Here is an 18,413-nt window from a genome sequence, read left to right as displayed (position 1 = left end):
TCCATGAGACTTCAGACCAAGACTCCAGCCAGCAAGCCCTTGGAATCACACAGGGTTTAGGAGATGTGGGTCCAGTCCTTTCTATCCAGGTAGACACACAGTATGCAGCAGGGCAGTATAGCAAGTGCCAGTTCTTTAACAGCGCAACACTCCTTCTTCCTGGCTGATTCTTTATAGGTCTAGATGTGTACTGAAGTGATGGTGTCAGAGGTCCGGTACTCATACCAAGTTGGGCTTTTGAGTTGGTGGAAATTTTATAATTTGTCATTTGCAGTGCACATATGTTATCCCTATCTACAAAGGCTCTGGACTCCCTAGAGGTGGGTAATTAGCCCTTTGTGTTGTGACAGGACTCTGCCAATTCAGGTGTAAGTGAGGCTCATTCAAGTTATCCCTCCTATCCTGCCAGGTTTGACCATCAAGTAACAACTAAGCTCTCAATATGTGTGGCTGTTTAGGGGAATACAAAAAGCACAGCTGTCACCCACCCCAGACAAGCAAAGAGAGGCAGGTAGCTAAAAAAATACAAACTACAACTTTAGAATTACAATTTAAAATCCAACTTCATCATAAGGTGTGACTTTAAATTATGTTTACAGAGAGACAATACTCAAAGTCTATATCTTCCGGATTTATTTTAATAATCTATTTCTGATGTCATCCTGTGGGAGAGATAGACCTTGTAGTAGTGGGAATCAATTTTAAAGAGGTTTTCACTACCATGAAGTGCAAAACTTAACAGGGCATGTCCTGCCTTTTAGAAACATCACACCCTGCCCACTGGGTAAGTTTAGGTCTAGAAATTGGTTTATAGTTTTGGTCGAAATTGCAGTGTAAACGACAAACAAAGGTTCTGCAATGGTAGGTCTGAGCCAAGGCTAGAGGGATACTTAAGTGGGGCACAATGAGTGCTGCAGGCCCACAAGCTGCATTACATTTACAAGCCCAGGGCATATCTGGCACACTTTACTAGGGACCTATAAGTAAATTAATTATGCCAACTAGGGATAAACCAATATTACTATGTATAGGGAATAAGGTACAAGCATTCTAACACAGGTTAGCAGTGCTAAATCACACAGAGCCCTAAAACCAGCATAAATAAGATCAGAAAAGTGCACGAGGTAGGCAAAACATTGGGGGGAAACAATTCTAGGGTTGTTAGGTGTAACAGGCTGTTTTTTCATTATTGCTTCTTAAACTTGAAATTAATATTTATATGGGGAAAATCTTTTTTAGATCACATATTTGTCTTGGCTTGTGCTTGACAGACCACTCTGAATCTTTTGTTTGTACATTGTTTGGTGAATACATGTGATACCTTTTGATGTAGCTTCATGACAAATAATCCACCTCACCTTCTTATGGAGCTATCTGTCAAGTGGATAATGTAAGAGGTGTGGGGTCTCACAACACTTCCACCCCATGCAATTTGCATAGGGCATTTTACATTGTAAAACTAACAAAGGAGCAAGATAGAATAACACCACAATTGGCAGAACGCAAAATGTTTACCTTTAAAGTGTGCAGTTTGTGATTTAGTGTAAAAATGGTCAGGATGGATAGTCTTGGCAGACACCTATGAAAGTCCTACAAAACTGCACATTTGAAAAAAATGAGTGTATTGGTATGTCAAGAGGGCTGTTTTCATTTGCCCATTTCTGTTCAGCAAGACCCAGCAGTCTTGTTTTAGCAAAGGAATCTATTTGGCTGATTGGTAATGACAGCACAACTTTTTTTTAATGTAGTGTCTCTCATTAGAGTTCAGTTGGGCTGGGTCTCTGTGTCTTTTAAAATTAAAATTAAGACTATAAAGGGGCACAATAGATGCACACTGACCCTGTGGTCTTTGTGCGTGGGGTGCCCTTCTCACTGTTCATATTATACCGGGGTCACCCACGGAACTCATGTGGGTTCCAGAACGTACCTCCTATGTTCCTGCAGGAGTCCCACAGGATTGATAAAAATTTAAGAAGTAGGGACATGTGGAGTGGGGTGGGGCTCGTGGCTAATGACATCTGAGTTATAATGAGTGAGTTATATACAAATTAAGCTATTTTCTTATTATTAGAAAACCTATGTATAACTCCAATTTAACCTTGTTAATTCAGTGCACTACCTTAATTATTTATATCTCCACTTGAACTGTTTATTTAGAATGGAATAACTTACTGATTGTGATCAATTGCATTTTGGGAAATTTACTAAAAAATAAGAAGGTCTGTTTACATTAATGCACCACTGTGTCACGGGGACTGATTGGAGGACACGAGTGACGGTGATGCTGTGCACTCGTAGCAGAATTTGAATTATCCATCTGTTTTGGCAGGCAGGATGGTTAGACAGAGTCAATGGTTGGTGGCATTGGACAGTAGACTGTGATTAAGGAGAGGAATGAACCCACTGGTGGAATTGTACAACTGATGTCCAGTAAGCTTTAACTGCAGGAAGTGGCCCTAGTCTCTATCATGAGAAGATCTAAAGTACATGGGCTGTCCATCACCTGTAGCCCGTCCCCATGCACATCCTGATCTTTCTGCAGCCTGAAAGAAGTTCAGTGAGCTTTCAGTGCAGGATGTGGCCACTGGTGTCACTCTGTTCCTAAACTGTATCATGAGAGGTTTTAAAGTACATGGGCTGGCATGCTCCTATGGCAGGTCCCAATGCACCCAGAGTGCTCCTGGGCTGGGAGCAGCAATCTTTGGTTAGACTGAGTTAGCTCTGAAGCAGTATACACAAACATGACACTATCTATTGGATCACTCTTGAAAACAACATCATCATAGCATGTCCACCTTCCTAAATTCTTCTAAGTCGTATGTTTAAAGCCATGAGTTTGAAATTAATGCATTTCAATATGTGCCACTGGCTGAAGCAGAATAAACTGACCTCTTTACTTTAATATTAAATATAAATAAAGCATGAGTGCATGGTCACCCTGCTTAACGTCCACTAATGTAACTTTATTCACAGAGATAAAATTAAGTTAAATTCAAATACTGACACATTTGTCCTGAGAACTGGTGCCCATTCAGGCCTCTGGGTTGAGAATAATATTGCAGCACGAGGATCCAGTTTCTTGGGGTTTAGAGTAAAAAACAATACACCAGGAATGAGAAGTCTTGAAAGAAAAGTCATGTCCAGGAGTTAGGATGACATCATTGTTTATTGATTGTATTTATGCAACAAATAATCAGTAACAGTTTTATTCACTATTCAGTATTTCAGTCCAATTTTAAAGGAATTATTATATTTTTTTATTTTATAATTTTAAAGAAAGTACATCATTGGAAAATGACAAATAAATTCATTTGACGCTCATCTGAACTTACTGTTTCATCAGTTTGCTTCCTGGAATTCTTCTCTTTATTTACTGAAATGTTATATTTTTTCTTCTTTGCAAGCTTTTAAAATGACAAAATATTTATAATCAGCAATACTGTACAAAGTGTCTGTTTTGCGAGGATAAATGTGATCTTCCTTAATGACAAAACCAGCCCCCTCGAGAGCATCCTTCAGAATATCCTCATCCAAGCAGAAAACAGGAAACCTGTAGTCACCACACATGTAAAATGTTGCATTTAATTTTGTAATCATTATCAGATGTCCTCCAGGCTTTAACAGTGAAGAGATATTTTCAAGAGCTTCACAGTAGGACTTCTTGTCTGTGACAAAGTGCTCCAAACAGTGTACCAGGAGCAGACAATCAGCCTGGGGGTGGATAATGGGAGAAAAAGGGTTACAGCTTCTGACATCAAATTTCAGGACTCTTTTGACTTTTCTTTGCATCATATGTTGCTTCTCGGTCCATTGTTCACTAAAACAAAGAGATAAAAGGTGAATAATATGTTTTTTATTGTTGACTGACTCATTTTTTGTAATGCAAAGATAACTATCTTCATAGCTGTCATGGAAAAATGTATAAACGTTTCCAAGATGATTGCTCCCAGAGCCTGTGCTGTGCACTTTCTATCCTGCACTTCTCTAGCGCAATCAGTATCACTGATTTATTATCTACTAGTACATTCACTTTTCATTGCATTTCTGCTCTCCCTAAATTCCTATTTAAAATGCTGGTGTCAGTTTTGCTTTTTGGAGTTAGAGATTTTCTTGACTTAAAAGAGAATACTGTACATAGGCAAAGTGAAAAAGGTCCATCATTACTAAAATATGCTCATTGCAAGATATGTTTACAGTGATCCTTCTATCTACATCACACATTGTGTGGGAGCAGTCATCTCCATTGCCATCAATAAAACTTCCCATCCACTCAAATCCCTCTTCCTGAATGAAACAGCAACATCTATGAGACTTGAATTATAGTTTATTGAGCTAACTCTACCTGTAACTGCTGAGCTTTCATGGGTTTGTTTGTGTAAGTTGTGAACCTAACTATAAGGTCACTATAAACTTTGTTTATTATGGGAATTTCTAAGGTTTTTTAAATTCTATGTCGTAGGATTGATGTTACATGCCAAACGGTTAATCTAGCAGGGGCAGCTGTTTGGCGGCCAGTCGATTTTGATTCACTGGTTGAAAATGGCAAAGTCTATTGAAAGTGACAAGGAGCAGAGATGGGTACAAGTGGAGGCGAAGGTAATGGACAGAGCTGTGGGTTTCTCCTGAATGGGTGCAGAAGCAGGCAGCATGAGGCTGGTTCCGCTTCCTCCTAAGGAAGACCCTTACCACACCAGAACTGCTACTGAATCAACCCCTTCCCCCGAGCTTGGAAGTGCAGAGTGCTGGGCGGCGTGGCATAACAGTTAAAAATTAAACTAAACAGGGCTGGCAGCGGGTGCGGTGAATTGGCAGATTTGTCTACATATGCCCCGCCCTGCAGCCAGCTCCACAGAGCAATTGTGCCAACTTACTCAGGAGCCCTAAGAAAGTGAGGCAGATTCATTTTCTGGTGGTTCCTCTTATTCTCCTGCACCTCTCTTCTGAACTACAACACGCAGCCCAGTAATTGTTCAGAGCTTGGTTCTCTGCTTACCAGGGACCTTCAATGTTCATCTCTGATGAATTACAGGAGTTCTTAGGATTATACAGGTGCACTGAGAACATAGTGCCTTTGGAAGACAGGAGACCAAAAGAACAGTAACAATAAGGCCCCACCCACTCAATGTGCAGATTGCATAATGCTAACAATTTCAGCGTGCTTGTGTTCCTCATGCTGGCTGCCCATGTCTATGCGCCAGGTGCACTGCAGGAGGTGAGGTGGATCTTTTGCAATAAACTATGCTTCACTAGCCAAAGCCTCTGGTTGGGGTTCCTGGACCAAATAAATATCCAAAATCACTCTGTGTGAGACATCCAAGGTACTCATGAGCCCCAGCTCAAACTTTTAAAAACTCAAACAAGTACTGTCTCAGCAGGGAACGGGGAGACATACATTATCCCAGGTTAACCTGAAAGCAGCATGGCAGGAACAGGATAAATCACTACAAAAGGAGGAAGAGACCCACTATGAGTCACTTACTCGTACTGTAGGACAGTTGACTCATTCCACCAAATGTTAAATTAGGAGGTATTTCTGGAACACACGTGTACTCTCGGAAATGCCTCTAGATTTTGCAGCCCTGACCTCATTGGCCTCAGATCTTATTGGCCCAGGGAATTCTGTCCCTCCAGTCACAAGTCAACATAGTCTCTGTCATCATTCTTCACTGACAGAGGGCCTCAACAATCAACACTCACTATCATGTTGAAAATTAACAAATGTGGGGGGAACATTAAGCTGTAATCGTTCAGCAAGAAGGCACCAGTAAGCCCCTGATGTCTAATATTAACAAGAATTAAGTCAGTAATCAGTTTAAAGATGCAATAGCTAAGAAAATCAATATTGCTGTCCAAGTCTTTGGTGCCAATTCTCAGGGAGCCCTCCCATCTCATATCCATGTACAAGAATCAACCCCTTTCCAGCAACAATTCACTGTCTATTCTTACATCTACAGCCAGACAGGAGAGCACTAAAGACCAGGAGTTGGGTAACATCTTAGATTTTAGCTACTATTTAGTCAAACTCCAATACTGCGATGGAGGGTTTGCAGTAACATCTCAGACTCATATTCGATGTCTATAAAGAAGACGTCGCTGGTGGACATACAGCCTTGCCCTTTGAAATGTCATCAGTGATGTTACTGACCATGTCATGAGTGATGTAATATGTGAAATCATGAACAGTGCATTGCAGGGGCTTGAGTTATAGTTAGGTCAGCTAACTATAACAGCCTAAATGCTCCTATTACATGTGTTTTTTCTAGTGAATTTCTAATGCAGCTTTAACTAGTATTCATGTTTGCAGAGTGGTGGAGAAAGGGGGGTCGGCCTCCAACCAGCTCTCATGAATTCCACTGTGTAGGATACACAGGAGGGACCAGGAGCGCTTATTGGCCTCCAAGGTCTCTCAGGAGTCATGTGAACCTTATCCCTCAGCCCTCCTGTTACCTCCAGTAAGCCCCACACAGTGGGTTGCTGAGAGGTGGTCACAGACCACGACCCTTTCTCCACCACATTAAGCCCGGGAGGGGGGCCAGGTCCTGGTCGGATTGTTTTAATAATGGAGGGGGCACATGTTCTTAACCTCCTAGGGCTTAATTTAAATAAAACATTTTATGCAGGGGTGCCTGCACGGCAACCCTGTACTCTTGGGACCCCAACCTCCCTTGGGCTTCTTTATTTAATTAATATGAGGAAGGTCATGGACCCCCTCTTAGCCCCGGGGACCACCACCTCTCCAGGCCTTTCCTGGTAATAATTTGGGGGGCTGTGTGGATCCTCTTGCAGACCCGGGTGCCGCCAACATCCCTAGCCCAGTGAAAACAACAAAATATTGAAGGGTGTTCATGACTGAACCTCTGGCACAACCTCCTCCTCAAGAGAAAGGCCAGGCCATGCAGCGACACAGTTGGAGCCTTAGATAGCCCTGAGAATCGCCACCCACCAGGGCAACTCTGGCAATGTCCCAGGGTTGGGCGCCGCCTTCCTCAAGCTATAGCAAACAATACCCTGCTTTGAGTGAGCAAGGGCAGAAAATACTGTTGCCTACTCAAAGCAGAGCCTGATCTTTTTGTGTCAAACTGCCTTTGGTAAAGTACATATTAAGTTAGTGACTTTTTATGGTTCACCTTACAAGGTTTGTGTCTATTACTAAACACCAAGGACCCCATTTCTTACAAGTTGCTGATGACTCTTCTAGACAATCAAGTTTTGCTCAATCTCAGCAATTACCCTCAAATACATCACTCCACAGGCACCTGCAAAGCCATTATCCTTTTCTTCATGTAGTTGATCCATAAACAGTTTGACGCCACCAAGACTTCTTCTCCTATGCCACCCACCCCTCTATGCTGTATTACGTGATGCTTTCCTTTCCTTCGAAGTCCTGCCTGTTGCGGACCTCACTGATATCCTCAAATCCATCAAAGCCATATCCATAAAGATATCAAACCTACTCATTGTAAATATGTTCCTTAATCAAATAATTGTCCCAGAATCTCTGATAACACTGCCACTCTTCAAGAAACCCCCACCAGAGGCCATCACTCAGTCCTGAGGATATTGTCAGAAAATCACGGCCACAGCCTCAATTCCGGAAGGAACTCAAGACTGGCTGTGCTACTGAACTACATATAAACCTCCAGGGACTTGAGACCCTCTTGGGTGAGTAGTCATGCTGATACATTTCTGGTCCTAAATATTGTTAGGTTGCCTATTTACAGTGTGTATATTATGTTGGTCTATATAAAACACAAAGGTGACCGATGGGAAACTTAGAGATAGATTGTAAAAAATGACATTAAGGCTAACAGAGAACTTTAAGAAATGTATCAATGTTTTTAGAAAAGCAAAGAGCAACCATATAGTGTGTTTATAAAAAGCCCATTATGATACAGCCCCAGGGGTTTCAAAATATCATTGGTTGATATCCTTTAGTTATGTTATATATAAGTATACATTCTCCAACACCTTTTTTAGGTATAATATCCGGTGATGAAATTATCAAGTTTCTGCAAGGGAATCTTTGAAAACTGTCTACCTGCCAGCCATCTTTTTTGTTTGAAAACATTACCTCTACTATGTCATAAGGCTTTAACATTAATTGGGCCTTTTTGTCTCACCTCCTGTTTTGTAGAATTTCATGGGACATCTTACACCAGAATGTATAGCCATTCTCCTGTAATTTGAAAATTGTCTTTAAGCACAGACTATATTTATAGAGAGTTAGTTTTGACGATGAATTCCCCGTCTCTGGGTGCAATGACCCTACAAGAGGATAAATGTGAGAAAAGATGAACCCCAGGTGGTGTACACCATTGGAAGTGGTACCGTCAAAGCCATCCAATCCAGACAAAATTCAATGTCCCATGTTAAGGGCTTATCCTCCTCCTTCCTAGAGCAAACTCAGCACCATAGTATAAGAAAGCCACGTTTTTTTACATGTACTTGAAAAGAAAAATGGTTCCATCAGAGCACTTCTTGTAACTGGCACTTGCCTGAACAACTCATGCAAATGACTAGAATTTAACATTAATGAGCTGTGTAAGACTTCCGGCTTGTTCTCTCTTGCATTTATTGTCTCTTCTTTAAATCTAACTTTCAGGTGTGGTAGCTTTAAAAGGGCCATAAAGTCACTAATCCATACTTCTACCTTTGTATACCTTTGTAGAAACTGTAAGGTTAGATCTGAGTTACCTGGTCACTTACACATAGGACTTAGTTGCTACAAAGGTACTTCTGTGCTATATTCTGTGTTGGACCTGTCAGTCTTAGGGTGATCTTCTCTCAACGTTGTGCCTGTTTTGCCTCACTGTTTGCTGACCTGTTTTTGTTGACATGAAGACTCTGAATACGTAAACACTGCTAGCCAGTTCTAAAGTGCATGTGCTCCCTCCCTAACACATGACCAATTTGCTTTATCTATCATAGGCCTATTTAGTTTACTTAAAAGTCTCAAGCACAGTGCACTAAATGTGCCCAGGTTCTGTTCATCAAATGCTAGTAATGTATGGTCCAGGGAAGACATGGCTTGGGAGTTCGGGCTGGACTGTTCCCATGAGGCAGATTGATTTGCATATGGCCATGTCTAAACTGGGGTGGTGTGGTGAGCAAAATAATAATGGATTAAATCCAGATGTGTGACTGGGGTGAATGTTTTGCCATTGTGCAACATTCCATAAATCAATTGTTATTTTTGCATTTGTCACCCCGAGTGGGACCGGTATGCTCAGATGTGAGTCCAGTGCTCTCCCTGCCACTGTAATCAAGCTATCCTGGCTGATGAAGGCTTATAGCCAGAAAACGGTTCTAGGATGCTTGGTTCTGGTTCAGGGAAGACATGGCTTGGCAGTTCAAGCTGGACTGTTCCCATGAGGCACAGGGTCAAGGCTGATTTGCATATGGCCATGTCTGAACTGGGTTGGTGTGGTGAGAAAACTAACGATGGATTAAACCCAGATCTGTGACTAGGGATGAATGTTTTGCCATTGTGCAACATTCCGTTCATTTATTGTTGTTTTTGCATTTGACACCCCGAGTCGGACTGGTATGCTCAGACGTGAGTCCCGTGCTCTCCATGCCACTGGAATCAAGCTATCCTGGATGATGAAGGCTGATAGCAAGAAACCGGTCCTAGGATGCTTGGTTCTGGTCCAGGGAAGACATGGCTTGGCAGTTCAGGCTAGACTGTTCCTATGAGGCACAGGGTCAAGACTGATTTGCATATGGCCATGTCTGAAATGGGATGGTGTGGTGAGCAAAAAAACAATGGATTAAACCCAGATCTGTGACTCGGGGTGAATGTTTTGCCAGTGTGCAACATTCCGTCCATCAATTGTTGTTTTTGCATTTGTCACCCCGAGTGGAACGGATATGCTCAGACGAGAGTCCCGTGCTCTCAATGCCACTAGAATCAAGCCATCCTGGCTGATGAAGGCTGATAGCCAGAAACTGGTCCGAGGATGCTTGGTTCTGGCCCAGGGAAGACATGGCTTGGCAGTTCGGACTTGACTGTTCACATGAGGCACAGGGTCAAGACTGATTTGCATATGGCCATGTCCGAACTGGGGTGGTGTGGAGAGCAAAATAACGATGGATTAAACCCAGATCTGTGACTGGGGGTGAATGTTTTGCCATTGTGCAACATTCCATCCGTCAATTGTTGTTTTTGCATTCGCCACCCTGAGTGGGACGGGCATGCTCAGACATGAGTCCTGTGCTCTCCATGCCACTGGAATCAAGCTATCCTGGCTGATGAAGGCTGATAGCCAGAAACTGGCCCTAGGATTCTTGTCAAAGTCAAAAGTCAAAAAGGTTTATTGTTTCCAATTATTAAAAATTATTACAAAAATACATTAGTAAATCATTCATTAAAAAATGTGCTTGTTTTATACAATGTTAGATTTGACTGGACCATAAAATTAATAATATTTTTTTTTTTCGGTTATGTTCTTCTTTTTTTTTGCTCGTCAGCTCAAATCAGTCCATTTCTCTGCACTTTGATTAGTTGTTATGACCATGCTGAGCTTTGTCTGTCAAGCGTTGGGATTACTATATTCAACTTCCCCAAGTTCCGCTTGTCGTAGGAGGGATTGTACTTTTCTCATGTATTTAACCCCCTACAAGCCAACAAGGGAGACGATCCCTCCAACCATCGAATTACAGCTTGCCTGCATGTACGAATGCTCAATTTGTTAAAAATATTTTTTTTAATTTGTCTCCTTAGGTCCATGAGAGCTGGGCAAATGCATAGCAGGTGGGGTAATGTTTCATTTCGGTAACCGCATAGGCGACAATGGGGGTCCGTATAACTACCTTTCCAGGATGGCAACAAATCCTTTGAAAGCTGTAAGCCCAGCCGATGTTCTATACATCTCTGTTTCAGTGTCACATTAAAGTGACTTTCTAAATAAGGCTGCGGCTTTATCCCGGAGTATGAATTTATCACTGTCCACACGTATCGACGCCTCAAGATTATTGATTTATCTTCTAAAAAGGATTTGCATTTGGCAGCATTATTTGTTGTTTTATCAAAGCTGGTTTTATCTGTGTTAGAATCCCATAACGATTCAATTCCTAAATACCTCAAGGATTGCGTCGAGAAATCTCCCCAACTGCCTAGCGTGGGCTGTTTCTTCTCGTTTTCAATTTCTTTCCAACAAAGGCTGTCCAGTGAGCCTTCCTCTGACAGACGTATTTTATGGAAAAGTTTCACAAAAGTACCCATGCTGTGAAACTTCTGGTTCAGCAGGCCAAATTCTAGATGAACCTCTACTGGTGAGGCTGATTTTGGAATGTTTAGAGCCGCTTTGTATACCTTTCTTTGTAGGTTATTTAACAAGGCTGAAGGCTGATAGCAACAATCCGTCCTTCAATTGTTGTTTTTGCATTTGTCACCCTGAGTGGGGCAGGTATGCTCAGACATGAGTCATGTGCTCTCCATGCCACTGGAATCAATCTATCCTGGCTGATGAAGGCTATTAGCCAGAAACCGGTCCTAGGATACTTTGTTCTGGTCCAGGGAAGACATGGCTTGGCAGTTCGTGCTTGACTGTTCCTATGAGGCACATGGTCAAGACTGATTTGCATATGGCCATGTCTGAACTGGGGTGGTGTGGTGAGCAAAATAACAATGGATTAAACCCAGATCTATGACTGGAGGTGAATGTTTTGCCATTGTGCAACATTCCATCCATCTAATGTTGTTTTTGCAAATAATTTATCTGCAGCACAGATTGTGCAAGCCACTTAAATAGCCCTTTAAATATGTCTCCGGCTTGTCAATGCAGACCCTGTTTGTGCAACTTTACTGCCATGTCGACTTGCCATTTAAAATCCCTTGCCAAAACTTAACCCCATCCTTTTCTTACAACTATGGCACCCCCTAGGTAGACCCTATGTAGCCCATAGGACAGGATTCTGTGTAAGTAAAAGGTAGGGCATATACATTTTAGTTTTACATATACTGTCAGTGGGAAACTCCAAATTAATTTTATTTTCTCTAATTTGAGGCCTACACTTCTCCTGGGTTAACATTGGACATTCCTTATTACATTTAATCAATGACATTTCTGACTGAGAAAGGATAGACTTTTCATGTTTGGTACATATGGATTTGTAACAAAAATCCTCCATTATTAGTAAAGTTTGATTTATTATTACAAATTTAAAAATACCACTTGTAACAAGTTGGCATTTTTCTGCTCTTAACCGCTGTGTCCCTGATGCCTTTCTATGATTCACATCTGGGGTGAGTAACACACAGCCACATGCAAAGGTTGCTTAGATGTGTCTGATGGACCATTAACATACTCATGAGTCATTCAAGGCAGGATGGAGGGAGGAGCTTACACACCTCATTGGGATTTGACATTCTCCCACACAAAGGTTTGCTTACCTCATTGAAGTTAGTCTGGAACCCAGGACTGGAAGGTAGAGTTTATGTGGACTTCAAAAGCCCCTCTTTCAAGTGCCCTACACTTCAAAGGCACTACTGGTTCTGAGAGCTGAAGCAGAGCCCCAGCCCTGCCAACTAAATACACTTCTGGGCCAGTGGATACTCTGGCAGGAAGAGGTCTACTAATAGACTTTCATTGTGCTGGACATTTTTGGAAAAACTGTTGTGCTGACATGCCTGCTGCCCTCTATGCATGGGTGAGAAGTACTGGACCTTCACCTCTTGAACCCAAAGTGACTCCAAGGATGTGTGTGCTTGTTTCCTGTTTTGAAGTCTCAGGGTCATCAAAGAATGTCAGCAGCACTTCAATAACACCTGGTCTCTGCCATCTGTGAGTCCAACCCTTCTAAGTGGTGCTAATCCAGTCCTGGGTGGTTCAAGTAGGTTATGTGTGCTGCATCTTCAAAATCCATGCATTGTCATTGTTGCGTCTGCTGGAACCTGCACATCTTTGGCACAGATGCTTTGCTTGCATGTCTTAAATGATGAAGTATTGCCTAAATCTAGTGCTGCACAATGACAACACATCTCCAAGTGAGCAGCTCAAAAATGCAGGATCGCCCACAAATCCTAGGGATTGGAATTGATGCAACACCTCCCTATTCCTTGCATCTTAATGTCAATAAATCCTCCAACCAAGGTACCTTTTCAGCAGGACAAGGTTGGTCCCTGTATCCCACCCATGCTATATTCTGGTTGGCCAGAACCTTTGGATTGACCAGCTAGCCCAAGTTGACTCTTTGTGCTTCTAAGCACTATATTTTCAGATATTCTTTAAAAATGCATAACTCTGGTTCTTCTTACTGGATTTTTGTTGTTTTTGTAACATTGTGCTGATTAAATTTAGCTCTGGTTTGCTAACCTTGTGTGGTCACAGAGACCTGGATGAACGCCTCATCAGCTCCCGACATCGCCATCGCTATCCCAGAGGGCTACAAGATCGTCCGGAGGGACCGCAACGCCAACCAGATGGGAGGAGGCATCGCCATCATCCACAAGAACACCATCCGTCTCACGACCAGCACCGACAACACCCTGACCACCGCCGAACACCTGCATTTCCAGATCCACACCAACCCGAACACCACCCTCAGAGGCACCCTGATCTACCGACCCCCTGGACCACGCGCACAATTCAGCGAGGACATCGCCGACTTCGTCAGCCCGCATGCCCTCCCCTCCGCTGACTACATCCTCCTGGGGGACCTCAACTTCCACCTGGAGAACAACAACGACCGCAACACCACCACCCTGCTGGACAACCTCGCCAACCTGGGACTCAAGCAACTGGTGTCCACCCCCACCCACCTCGCCGGACACACACTCGACGCAGTCTTCTCTTCCAGCACAGACATCGACTTCAGCCACGCCACAGAGCTTCAATGGACGGACCACAGCTGCGTCCACTTCACCTTCAAGAGAACGACGACCCACCACCACCAGCAACAGGCCGCCCGCAGAAGCTGGAACAAGATCACAGCAGACCAGCTCGCCACCTCCCTGAGCCAGCACCCTCCTGCCAGCTCAGCGAACCCCAGCCAGGCCGCCGACAACCTGACGAAGTGGATCAGCATCTGCGCGGACGAGCTCGCCCCACTGAGGACCCCGCCCAGCAGACCCGGAAGCAAGAAAGCCCCATGGTTCACCGACGAACTCAAGAGCTCCAAGAAGAACTGCCGAGCCCTCGAGAAAGTCTGGAGAAAGGAACCTACACCGGACAACAGGACCTCCTTCAAGCTTGCCACCCGGAAGCACCACCAGCTGATCCGCGCCGCCAAGAAAACCGCATTCAAGGAACGGTTGGACAACAACACATACAACTGCAAGGAACTCTTCAACATCGTGAAAGAGCTTTCCAACCCCAGTGCAGGAAACAACGACATCACCCCATCGCAAGACCTCTGCAACTCCCTCGCTTCATACTTCCACAACAAGATCGCGGACATACACAACAGCTTCAACAACCAACCAACGCACACCATGACCGAACAATCACCCCCCACCACCACCCTCCATGCCTGGACCCCGATCAGCACCGAAGACACCATCCGCACGATGAACTCCATCCACTCCGGATCACCGACCGACCCCTGCCCTCACCACGTCTTCAACAAGGCCGACGCTGTCATCGCACCCCACCTGCGAGACATCATCAACACATCATTCAACACCGCCACCTTCCCTGAGAGCTGGAAACACGCCGAACTCAGCGCCTTACTCAAGAAACCAACAGCGGACCCCACCGAACTCAAGAACTACCGCCCCATCTCGCTCCTCCCGTTTCCAGCCAAAGTCATCGAGAAGACCGTCAACAAGCAGATGGCCGCCTTCCTCGAGACGAACGGATCCCTTGACCCTTCACAGTCCGGCTTCCGAGCCAATCACAGCACCGAGACCGCCCTCATCGCCGCCACCGATGACATCCGAGCCCTGATGGACAATGGAGAAACAGCGGCCCTCATCCTCCTAGACCTCTCCGCGGCATTCGACACGGTCTGCCACCGCACCCTAGTACAGCGCCTCAGCGACATCGGAATCCAGGACAAGGCGCTGGAATGGATCATCTCCTTCCTTGACGGAAGAACACAGAGAGTCCGCCTACCACCGTACAAATCAGAAGCCTCCGAAGTCATCTGCGGTGTCCCTCAAGGATCATCTCTGAGCCCCACCCTCTTCAACGTCTACATGAGCCCCCTCGCGGCCATCGTACGCAAACACAACCTCAGCATAATCTCCTACGCCGACGACACCCAGCTGATCCTCTCCCTGACCAACGACCCCGCCTCCGCCAGAGCCAACCTGCACGAAGGGATGAAAGAGGTAGCCGAGTGGATGACGACCAGCCGCCTGAAACTGAACTCTGACAAGACGGGGGTCCTCATCCTGGGCTCTTCCCCCTCTGCCTGGGACGACTCCTGGTGGCCCCCCGCCCTGGGCACCGCACCCAAACCGACAGACCATGCACGCAACCTGGGCTTCATCCTGGACTCCTCCCTCTCCATGACCAGGCAAGTCAACAACGTCTCCTCGGCGTGCTTCAACATCCTTCGCATGCTACGGAAGATCTTCCGGTGGATCCCCACCGAGACCAGGAAGACCGTCACCCAGGCCCTCGTCACCAGCCGACTGGACTACGGCAACGCCCTCTACGCCGGTACCACCGCCAAGCTCCAGAAGAGACTCCAGCGGATCCAGAACGCCTCAGCCAGACTCATCCTCGACATCCCACGAACCAGCCACATCACCGGACACCTGAGAGACCTTCACTGGCTCCCCGTCAACAAAAGAATCACCTTCCGCCTCCTCACCCACGCACACAAAGCCCTACACGACCAAGGCCCGAGCTACCTCAACAGCCGGATCAACTTCTACGCTCCCAAACGCCACCTCCGATCAGCCAACCACGCCCTCGCCGCCGTCCCCCGCATCCGAAGAGCGACTACAGGAGGAAGGTCCTTCTCCTACCTGGCCGCCAAGACCTGGAATTCCCTCCCTCCCGACCTGCGCCTGACCCAAGACCACCTCTCCTTCAGGAAGAAGCTGAAGACCTGGCTGTTCGAGCAGTAGCGCCCCCCCCCCCCCAGCGCCTTGAGACCCTACGGTTATGTAGCGCGCTCTATAAGTGTCACTGATTGATTGATTGATTGATTGGATTTTTCTCTTTTATTTTCATTGTTTTACTGTTTGAAGTGTTGCACAAACACTTTGTACATTACTCTTAAGTTAAGCCTTACTGCTCAAGCTACCAGAGGGTGAGCATAGGTTAATTTAGGGAGCATGCCTGAATTACCCGGACTAGGATTGTGGTCCCTTCTCTGACAGGGTGTATACTTCTGCCAATTTGAGCCTTCATTTCTAACAGTCTGTCGATCTGTCAGTCTGTCTGTTTAGGGTTTCATTTGAGAGATAGGTTTGGGAGTTTTAAGACTGCCAGGTATTATATTTCACACTACACCATGTGTCTAAACTTTGACTGTGAATGGAGAGGTCTATAAATTGTTTGTATTGGTATGATTTTAATGTCAAACAATTAAAATAAGAGGTGCACACTTCAGAGCGTCAATGTCTTTTATTATTGACATGTTTCAACACATGATGAAAATGTCAATGATAAAAAACCTGCACTCATCTGGACCCTCATCTTTGCAAGTGACAAACGGGCAAGTCATAAGACGGTGGATGTATGAATGCTTCCAAGTGATTAATGTCTAATCCACTGTAAAGTAATGAGGAAGATATCAATCTAAAACATCCTCTCATTTCCCACTTGTTTGAAACAGATTTTGCACAGTCTGAGTATATGCATGTTGCGGTATATATACTGGTACACGTCAGAGTGAGGAACTAGATGAACACTTTTAAAATCAAGATCTGGAAATGAATTGGTAAGGCATTGAAGCTATGAAGTAAGTTATGACAAAACAGAACCAAGGGTAGCCTAGTGAACCTTTGGTTTATCACCAAAGCTGTTTAACTGAGTTGTTGAATCCGAAGTAGAGCAGACAGAAGATTATTCCTTATAGTATTCCTTCTTTTACAGTTCTAACTGCGATGTCAAAATCTTAATTTTCTTAAACTTTTCCCCTTGTAATAGAAAAGCAAAGCAGGGCTGTGTTAATGTGGAGCAAACTCCTTACCCACTTCCCTGGAGAGCACAAATCATCTTCATAGCGTGACTGTAATCCACGGCATCAGGCTCATTCTTCCACCATTTCCGTAACTCTTGGATAGACTTGTCATCTGCGCAGGCAAAGGTAATCTCGTTGAAATATTCACAGATTGGAAGAGGGTAGTGGACATAGGGCCCAATGGAAAGAACAATCACTGAGTCTCCTTTCACCTGACCTGTTTAGAATAAACATTTATACTTCATTGAGTTCAAATTCAGCAAACTAGAAACAAATTAAAATGTCCAGTACAACATCATCTCATTTATATGTTACATGTTTGTTCTTCTCAAGTCACATGAGTCTTCCATATCACCTCTCAGGCTCTCCTTTGACCTCATAACCTCCCCAGATCTAGGTTGTGGTCTCCAGTGTCTTATCTAGAACTCATCTGCAGTGTTTGGATGGTGAGGACGTTGGAAGGGTATCCCTTCCTTGCATATGTTGCAGCTGTGATATTCAGTGGGGGTTAGTGGGTTTTGGTTCTCCTGTCAAAATCACAAAGAGAACAGGTGAGGGTTGAGTTTGGATTCAAGGGTGTACATGATCAGTTTCTGAAGCAGAATTAGTGAAGGTAATTGTGTCACTTCAGAAAGATGATTGTCAATAAGGGTAGCCTAGTCATACGTGTTCAGATGTATCTTTGTGTCATAAGGGAAATGACAGACAATATAGCAAGTATTTGGTTCCAGAGATTTTTGAATAGTTCTATGGTACACTAAATGAGATTCCACTTCAGAAATATTAGGACACATTTCATCAGTTAATGCTCTGAACTCTTGAGCTCCAGTAGTGTGTCTGGATAGAGTGGTCATGAATAGGACTGATGGCCTAATTTAGATATCAGCGAGCATGATGCTCTGTCTCAACGGTGACAGATATCTTTTCTACCGTAATACAAATGTGATTAAATCCGATGGTTGTCCTGTTCTGACTGAGTTTATTAACCAACAGGTGTACAGTAGATGTGGGAGGAAAATGGGAGCTGGTAAGCTGCTCTTAAAGTTATATGAGTAAAAATGAGGCGCAGAGGATGAGGAGGAGTATGAGGGGAAGATCTAGGGTAGAGTCACAAGGAAAGTAATGCAACATAGGCAGGGATGAGGTCAGAAAAGGGTGAGAGTCGGAAAAGCCTTTCAAGGACAACCCTGAATTTATAGTTGAAATGTGCAAGGGCCTCATTTGTTTATTGAATTTTTATCTTGCCATTTTCTAAAGCTAAGATCATCAGCTCTTCAACAAGGGGGGGGGTATCACTTGTTTATTGACATGTGGTATTTTTCTAGACTTTT

The 18,413-nt window shown here is 44.3% G+C and overlaps 1 pseudogene across 1 annotated transcript; it reads right to left on the bottom strand.

The window, feature by feature from the left end:
• Positions 1-3,179: 3,179 nt before the first annotated feature.
• LOC147718269 (indolethylamine N-methyltransferase-like) lies at positions 3,180-17,327 on the bottom strand (annotated as a pseudogene). Its single transcript, XR_015310137.1, has 2 exons — positions 17,092-17,327; positions 3,180-3,817 (listed from the first exon to the last, which is right to left on the bottom strand). The product of XR_015310137.1 is annotated as an indolethylamine N-methyltransferase-like (transcript).
• Positions 17,328-18,413: the final 1,086 nt, after the last annotated feature.

The sequence above is a fragment of the Lissotriton vulgaris genome, chromosome 4_1, assembly GCF_964263255.1.
Source record: "Lissotriton vulgaris chromosome 4_1, aLisVul1.2, whole genome shotgun sequence".
Taxonomy (NCBI): Eukaryota; Metazoa; Chordata; class Amphibia; order Caudata; family Salamandridae; genus Lissotriton; species Lissotriton vulgaris.
Note: the sequence above shows the minus strand (reverse complement) of the source record. Positions and strands in the feature narration are given on the sequence as shown.